Raw genomic sequence first — 8,342 nt, 5'->3', positions numbered from 1 at the left:
TGTATTGTTATGTGTATACAGTGTGTATACAATGTATTGTTATGTCATTTTGGTAACTTACAAAAGTTTTTTGCATTTTGTATACACTTCGCTCTGTACTGAGTTCCGCATCTTCCCGATATTAGTACAGTGGTGTCTATTTCTCTCCCACTACCTGGTGGTTGGCAACCCTACCTTTCACCATTGTTCAGAATATAATTTCCCCCCCTTCCCAAAATAGTCTATCTCAAAAGGTGCACTCCAAATAATATGCACTTTGCTGAACAGTGGTCCCAATTCCCACCCCCCGAAACCCTAAAATCCCCTCCTTGTTGAGAACCCCTGCTTTAAGGCACTGCTGGACTCCTATCCTTTTGTACTACAACTCCCAGGAAGCTTAGCGCGGGCCCCCCCATTCTTTTAAAGCCTATGCACGTGTCTTCCAGGGAGGAGCCGGGAGCGTCACATTCCTGCATTCCCCTTTGCCTGTGTCAGAGCCCGGTTTGTGCTGCTGGGGCAGCCTGGCAAAGGGAGAGAGGAGCCCAGAGGAAACCCCCTCCCCTGCCTTCTTCCTCCCCCCCACTGGGACTCATGAGCCCCCCAGCAGGGATCTGACCCTGGATCCCCTCCCCTCCCTCCTAGGAATCCAGCCTCCCTCCTCCTCCTCCTCCCTGGAGCCTTGGATCTTCCAGCAAGGTAACCCTGTCTGGAGCTGCTGTGTTTGGGTTGTTGGGTTGCGTGTGTGGTTTGGGGGTGGGGTGGGGGGTTGCATGCCGCCCCCTCCAGATATCCCCAGTTCCTCTCCATCGTTGCAGTTGGGGGTCACTCCAGCGCCTGGGAAAGGGAGGCATTATTATTGCTAATTCACAGTGGGTAGACGTGTTGGTCTGTCTGCAGTAGTAGAAAAGGGCAAGAGTCCAGTAGCACCTTAAAGACTAACAAGAATATTTTCTGGTAGGGTATGAGCTTCGTCCCACTACAAAATGAACCAGAGGCCAAGGCAAAAACAAAACCTTTCGTTTATTGTGCCCCAAAAAGGGCCACTTCTCGCAAGACCAAGGTTGCCAGTTATTATTTTTAATTGCTTTCCTCCCAGGATTTGGATCCCACGTGGGGGATCTGGGCTTTCCCCCCCCCCGATACCCCCAGGCTTGGGGTTATTGGGAGGGGGGGTCCCTGCTGTTGTGCTGTTATGGATGTCACCGTCCAACTCTGGCGTAGCAAGGCGGGGTGCGGGCAGCGCTTTCCTTTGTTTTCCAGGCGCTGCGCCGGATTGCTCTGCAATTGCATGCAAACTTGCAGGGCTGTTATTATTATTATTATTTAATCGCAGCAGAAAAAAGCAATAAAAAGATTGGGGATTGGAAGGGGGGGTAAAGAGGGCCATTTATGCACAAGAGGTTTTGCCTTGGATTTGCCGCTCTCTAGATGCATATTTCCCCCCCATCCCAATGGGGCCCTATTTTTGAGAATTGGGATGGGGGAAATGTGCACCTGGAGAGCCAGCAAAGCCTCCCCGTGCAGAAATGGCCCTTCTCCCCGCTTCCCTGCCCTTCCTCGCTTCTCCATAGGCCGAGGCGTTTATTTTGCTTTCATTTTTTAAGCCCTCCCATGTGATTTGCGCGCCCCCCCACCCTGTTCCCGTGCGTGGATATGTGCGTGTTGATGGCATGTTGTCTAGACTCGGCTCTCCCTCCTCCCCCCTTTCTCCCCTCCCCCCACCGATGCGGCTTATGGCAGGGAAAGTCTGTGCTGAATTGCAAAAACCGGGCCTCTTTGGCGATTATCTCCATCCCGCTTGTGTTTTTCCCCATTAATGCCTCATTCCGACATAATCTCTCCGACCCACAGATACCTCCTGTGCCAGGGTTTGGGCAGGGAGAGACAGGATGGATGCGATTCCCAGTCGTGATTTTTTTCTTTCTTTCACATCCTGAGCTATAGCAAAGACTGCAGACTTTTGCTTGGCTTTTTCTTCTCAATGCACCTTTTCCAATAGCTCGTTGAAAGAGACCCTGTGGTCAGGGGCTTGAATTAAAAGCCATATTTAGTGACTGTTGGCTGAGCTCTGGGGTAAGGGTATGTAGAAGGGTTATGCTGGGCACAGACGTAAAATGATATGTGTGTGTGTGTTCAGTGTTGTGCCATCAAGTCGCTTCCGACTCATGGCGACCCTATGAATGAAAGCCCTCCAAAATGTCCTATCTTTGACAGCCTTGCTAAAATGATATGTAAATTTCTCTTATCTGCCTTTCCACTTTCTTTTCTGTATCCCCTATATAAATGAACTGAAAGAAAGAAAGACCATGTGGTCTTCTTTGGTTGCATATTATGAAACAGCAAATCTCTCTCCCACCCACCCAAAAGGGAAGAAGGAGGGAGAAGTGGTTTATCTACTATTTCCTGTTCAAAGCGCTCCAAAACCCTGCCTGCCCCCAAACCCTATTGCATTTCTGCTCCAGTGCTGATGTACCTTGAGGTCATTTTCCCTCCCCCACCATCCTCTCCTTGGTCATATAGGATTAATTGTATAGAGGCTATTGTAATCCTTTTAGCCTTCCCCTATGGCCCTGGCTGCTCTATACAGATTTCTCTGCCCTTTCTACATGCACATACACACACTGGATTAGGCTTCTCTTGTTTTGTTCCACTGAGGAATCCTCTGTGTCTTTGGCTAAATTAGAATTCAAGATCCTGCTGTTGACATGGGCCATTGATGCATGGGAGATTTTTCCTCAGATTTGCCGGCTCTCTAGATGCATGTTTTCCCCATCCGGATTCTCAGAACTCTGCACGAGGCCTTATTTTTTTTTAGTTTTGAGAATTCAGATGGGGAAAATGTGCATCTAGAGAACTACAAATCCAAGGCAAAACCTTCCAGGCATAAATGGCCCATGGGCAGAAGAGCCCAACCTGAGGCGAGGTACAGACAGTTAACATTAAGTAGCTTTATGAGTTCTGAAAATGGAAATCCTGAGGCTCTCTGGATTTATTTCCCCCTCCCCCCCGAGATTTTAAAGGATCCCAAAGGTTTGTGCTCTGAATGGCGGTGGAAGAACGTCATTCCAGGTTTATAGTTCAAACGTGATTTGGAGGGCCGGGCTCAGCTGGAAATGTTGCCTGATGATAATAATACTAATAAAAGAAATCTGGCCAATGCCATGAAATATTGAGGGTTTGTATTCTGCTGCGGTCTTGTTTTCTGCTTTTTCTTAGTCTACCTAGATAATATCTATCCCCAGACTGCTGATATTTCTTACAACCCTGGCTGCCTTCTTACCAGGAGGAACTGGGGAGCAAGGGGGGACTGGTCAGTCAGAACAAAAAACCCCATAGTGGCTGTTTTGGTCTCGCTTCAGCTTTTCCATCCTCCTTTCAGTGATGGCGGAGAGCCCTCCAGGGCTAGCGCGGCTTTTGGATGGATTTGGGTGCGGTCCCTCTTCGGAGGATGCTTATTATTCCTGGTCTTTGTAGCTGGGTTTATTGTCTGATCCCTTTCTCTCCCCCCCCCTTCCCCATCTTCCACCAGCTCCTTCCTGTCATCCTTCGTTATGGGAAGAATAAATGCTTCCCAAGATCAGGGAGATGGGGGGGGGGAGAGAGAGACACGTAAGAAGAGCTTTCTGCACATGGGTTGATGTGGAGAAAGCCGCCGCCGCTGCAGTAAGAAGGGGAGAACAGATTGCGGAGTGGAGAAGGTATAGATCAGCGAGCCGGCGACAGTCTCTGTCTCTTTCCTTTGCTTCCATTCTTTCCTTCCCTCCCTCCCTCCAGCTCGGTGCATATTTATTTTGCATTTAGCAGAAGCATCAGCTGCGTTCCAAAGAGCTGTCAGTGGGGTTTATCTGCTGTGCTTTAAAAGATGCTTGATGAAGTGGTGTCAGGTTAGACCCTTCTGAAAAGGCCGAAATGCCTGGGGTCTCATGTATTTGCTGCTGCAGATTTCTTAGGAGGCTTGTGGGGAAATTGGTTTGAATGGTGGTTGTCTGGATCCAAAATCCAAGTGACAGTTGTATGCTCTTTACGTGCCACGATCCAAGTTTTTTGGGATTTTTTTGTGTGTGGGCGGCTTAATTGGTACTCTGCAAAGGGAATGAATGGAGCCCATATTTACCGACTCATTGGATCTTAGTAACCAGCTGTCACACATGAAGCTGCCTTATACTGAATCAGACCCTCTGTCCATCAAAGTCAGTATTGTCTACTCAGACGGGCAGCGGCTCTCCAGGGTCTCAGGCAGAGGCCTTTCACATCACTTACTTGCCTGGTCCCTATAACTGGAGATGCCGGGGATTGAACCTTGGACCTTCTGCAAGCCAAGCAGATGCTCTACAAGCTGAGCCACGGCCTCTCCCTAGTGCTAGTTCTGTGGTAGAGCAAATACCTTGTATGCAGAGGTAGGGCTGTCGCTTAGAGGAGGACGGGGAGCTGTTCCTGTTTGCAGCAGAGAATAGGACTCACAATAATGAGTTTAAATTATGGGTGGAAAGGTACTGGCTGGATATTAGGAAAAGGTTTTTTACAGTAAGAGTTGTTCAACAGTGGAATCGGCTACCTAGGGAGGTAGTGAGTGCCCCCTCACTGGCAGTCTTCAAGCAGCGGCTGGATGAACACTTGTCAGGGATGCTCTAGGCTGATCCTACATTGAGTAGGGGGTTGGACTAGATGGCCTGTATGCCCCCTTCTAACTCTATGGCCATTTATGCAGGGTCAATTTTGAAGCTCTTTTTTAAACGCAACCTTTAAAATGACTATTCATGGTCCCAATGTAAAAGGAGAAATTCTACTCCCCCACTCGCCTGCTCCTTGTTTGCATAGCCATTAGCAATAGCATAGCTAATGGGCAGCTGTAATTTTGCATAGCTAATGGGCAGCTGTAATTTTGCATGTTTCCTTGAGGGGATTCTTCAGAGCAAACACAAAAGGTCCAGTTAAAGGGGCTCTTAAGAAATGCGAAGCAGGTATGGGCCGGCTTCGCAGTCACTTCCTGAACAATGGTTCACCATGAAAAACTCAAAAAAAAGTATGCGGGGCAATTCAGCCTGGAACGCGCTGCTAATCACCTAGCATAAATGGCCTATGATTCTGTGAAGTATTAATAACATCGTTTGTCCTTCTGCCAAGGAAATTCAGGTGGCCCATGTGGACCTTTCTCTGATTTTATTGTTGTAAAAACCTCCTAAGTGAGAATTGACGTCTCCGCATCCCCCAGTGAGCTTCATGGCTGGAAGGGATCTGAACTGGTCCAAGTCTGGGATTATAGCCGCTGTTGTTTTGAATAATTGGTTAATGCTTGCACGAATCAGCCCTGATTTTAGTATAACTGCAACATACATGAGAAATTTACTGACTTCATTTATACCCTGCCTTTTCCCCAGTGCGCTCCCCCCATAGCAGTTTATGCCAATCTCGTCTCCATTTTATCCTCACAACCCCATGGGGTGGGTTAGGCTGAGAGTTTGTGACAGGCCCAAGAGCACCCAGTAAACCACCATGGGAAAGTAAGGATTCGAACCTGGGTTTCTCAGATCCTCGTCCAGTATTACTGCATCAGACTGGCTCTCAAAAATGCCGGTCCACGGTGGATGTGATGCTGTCATGCCCAGGTATTGGGGGGGGGGGACTTTCAAAAATGTGTGGACTTGGGAAACGCTTTTTTAAAATTGTTTGATTTCAGTGAATAGGCATCATGGCTGTACAGTTGCTTTATACTTCCTCTTTATTTTTCACTCTTAAGTATTCTCACTATTCATGTTCTTTTAAAGCCAGGTAGATCTGACTCACCTGCAGGATTCCCTGCTCCTTTTAATGTGTTTAACTTAAGGCTTAAGTGTGCATCATTCTTACCTGAATGAATTTGATTTGGGATCCTGTTATAGCAGAGAAGAAGTTTAGCCTTTCAGGTTCTCAGCCGGTAGAACCAGTTCTAATCCTGGCTTCCACCTTCTTGCCTTTTAGTGCTAAACTAATTCACTGATAATCCCCCCACACATACCTTTTTTCAATCCCATCTCCACTTTTAAGTGACAAACCGGAAGCCATTTTTGGCTGTTCTCTCCCCCAGAGGAACCAATTTCAGCTCCAATTTCTTTACAAAGTTGATAATTAATGTGTGGAACTCTCTGCCACAGGATACAGTAACGACCACTGACTTAGATAGCTTTAAAAGACTCAAATTCATGGAGATTTAACTCAAAAAAAAAAAAGGAAGATTCCAAATTCACGTTCACGGAACATAGGTCTGTCAGTGGTATTAACCGTGATAACTTAGTGGAACCTCCATAGTCAAGGGCAGTAACCCCCTGAATACTATTTTAAAGGAGGATAGCAACATGAAGTAGCAAGCTTTCTGAAATTGAAAGCCGAGTGGACACAAAACCGTGTATTGCAGTATCAGATGACAACAGGGACAGTTATCCAAGTTATTTGCTGCTGGAGGATGTGTTCAGAAGAGTGTTAAAAGTGGGTAGCCTTGTGGTCTGTCACAAAATCCAAAACCAGAAGCCACATGATACTTCTCATTAAGACCAACCAAAACAATTCAATACATTGCCCAAGGTTTTTATTATGGGTTGGACCGGCCCAGGTTGGGGGGGGGGGACGGGCTATCATCCCACCCAGGAATTCCCTAGTGACTATTCTGGTCAGTCCATCCATGTGTTGCCATGGTTCATAGTTCGGTTGTACCTAGTACTGAGGCTTTTCTTCTCCATGCAGATTTTGAATCCTCAGACATTTGCATTCATACCTGCAGAGTAGTCAAAGAGTATTCCCATGGAGCCTGAGGAGGGCGGGGTTTGGGGAGGGGAGGGACTTCAATGTCATTGAGTTCAATTGCCAAAGTGGCCATTTGCTCCAGGGGAACTGATTTTTATCGGCTGGAGATCCTTTGTAATAGCAGGAGATCTCCAGCTAGTACCTGGAGGTTGCCAACCCTACTTACAAGGGTGGGGGTGGGGAAAGGAGGGCCGAAAGGCACTTTTCAAATGTTGAGTTCCCCTGTAAATAAGCAATAGTAGCATTTGCCTTTTTGGCACGTGGACTTAGAATCATAGAGTTGGAAGGGACCACCAGGGTCATCTAATCCAACCCACTGCACAATGCAGGGAATTCACAGCTACCTCCCCCCACCCCCAGTGACCCCCTACTCCATGCTCAGAAGATGGCCAAGGTGCCCTCCCTCTCATGAACTGCCTAAGGTCATCGAATCAGTGTTGCTGACAGATGGCCATCTAGCCTCTGCTTTAAAAAACCTCCAGGGAAGGAGAGCCCACCACTCCCAAGGAAGCCTGTTCCACTGAGGAACCGCTCTGTCAGAAAATTCTTGGAAGCCAGATGCTGGTATGTCATTTTGTACTCTGAGATGCAAGGGCAGGGCTTACCTTGTGCAATCTGAGCTGGTTAGGTGTGTTGTCCTTGGCTATGTCACACACGCTCTGTCTGCCGTGTGGGGAGTTCTGTCTGTGTTTAGGATGCTTGAAAGCGAGCTGATTGTTCCCCTGACTTGGCATCAGATTTGCCCTCCAGGTGAAAGAACGTTAGAAAAGCCATGCTGGATCAGACCCAGGCCCGTCAAGTCCAGCAGTCTGTTCACACTGTGGCCAACCAGGTGCCTCCAGGAAGCTCACAAGCAAGAAGACTGCAGCGGCATTCTCCTGCTGGTGTTCCGCAGCACCTAAAATATCAGGCATGCTCCTCTGGTCCTGGAGAGAATTGGTCTGCATCATGATTAGTACCCATTTTTACTAATAGCCATGAATACCCCTCTCCTCCATGAACATGTCCACTCCCCTCTTAAAGCCTTCCAAGTTGTCATCTATCCCCACATCCTGGGGCAGGGAGTTCCACAATTTAACTGTGCCGCAGGAGTACCTGTGAGTCTTCTTCGTGCTTCCCAGGGGATAGTGGAGGGGGTCAGAAAGCTAGGGTGTTAGTGGTACGCAACTACTGGAGTGCTCTGGGGATCTGTTGGGGGCTGTATACACGTTGTACAACTTCCCCTGTGAATGCTCAGGATAAATCATTCCGTTTAATGAAATGCACGCAAATGTGCTGTTGTAGCAGAAATAAAGCCTTTGCTGGAAGAAAAAATACACAGGCGTATGTTTCCCAAGAGGGATGCGTCCAGAGCTTTGAGGAATACAAGAACGTCCGTGCATTTCCTGTATCATCGGTGGTTTCCTGGCTGGGCCTTTCTCCATCTTCCCTATTAGCCATGGGTATAGACCAGTGGTTCCCAACCTTTTTTTGACCAGGGACCACTAGGACTTTTTTGTTCGGTGCAGGGACTCCAAGGTTCAAAATAAAAATTCAGAGAATTTGCAAATAAACTTTAATCATAACTGTTAGTTAAACATTAAACT

At 47.6% G+C, this 8,342-nt stretch overlaps 1 protein-coding gene across 1 annotated transcript in view; it reads left to right on the top strand.

The window, feature by feature from the left end:
- The first annotated feature begins 647 nt into the window (after nucleotides 1-647).
- CTIF (cap binding complex dependent translation initiation factor) overlaps nucleotides 648-8,342 on the top strand; it is a 166,807-nt gene continuing 159,112 nt past the window's right edge. Inside the window, exon 1 of the mRNA XM_056848232.1 lies at nucleotides 648-675. The gene's annotated coding sequence lies outside the window, so the exon portion shown is untranslated. The remainder of the gene's footprint in view (nucleotides 676-8,342) is intronic.

This window comes from Euleptes europaea, chromosome 4, assembly GCF_029931775.1.
Source record: "Euleptes europaea isolate rEulEur1 chromosome 4, rEulEur1.hap1, whole genome shotgun sequence".
Classification (NCBI taxonomy): domain Eukaryota; kingdom Metazoa; phylum Chordata; class Lepidosauria; order Squamata; family Sphaerodactylidae; genus Euleptes; species Euleptes europaea.
This window is presented reverse-complemented; position numbering and strand designations above follow the sequence as displayed.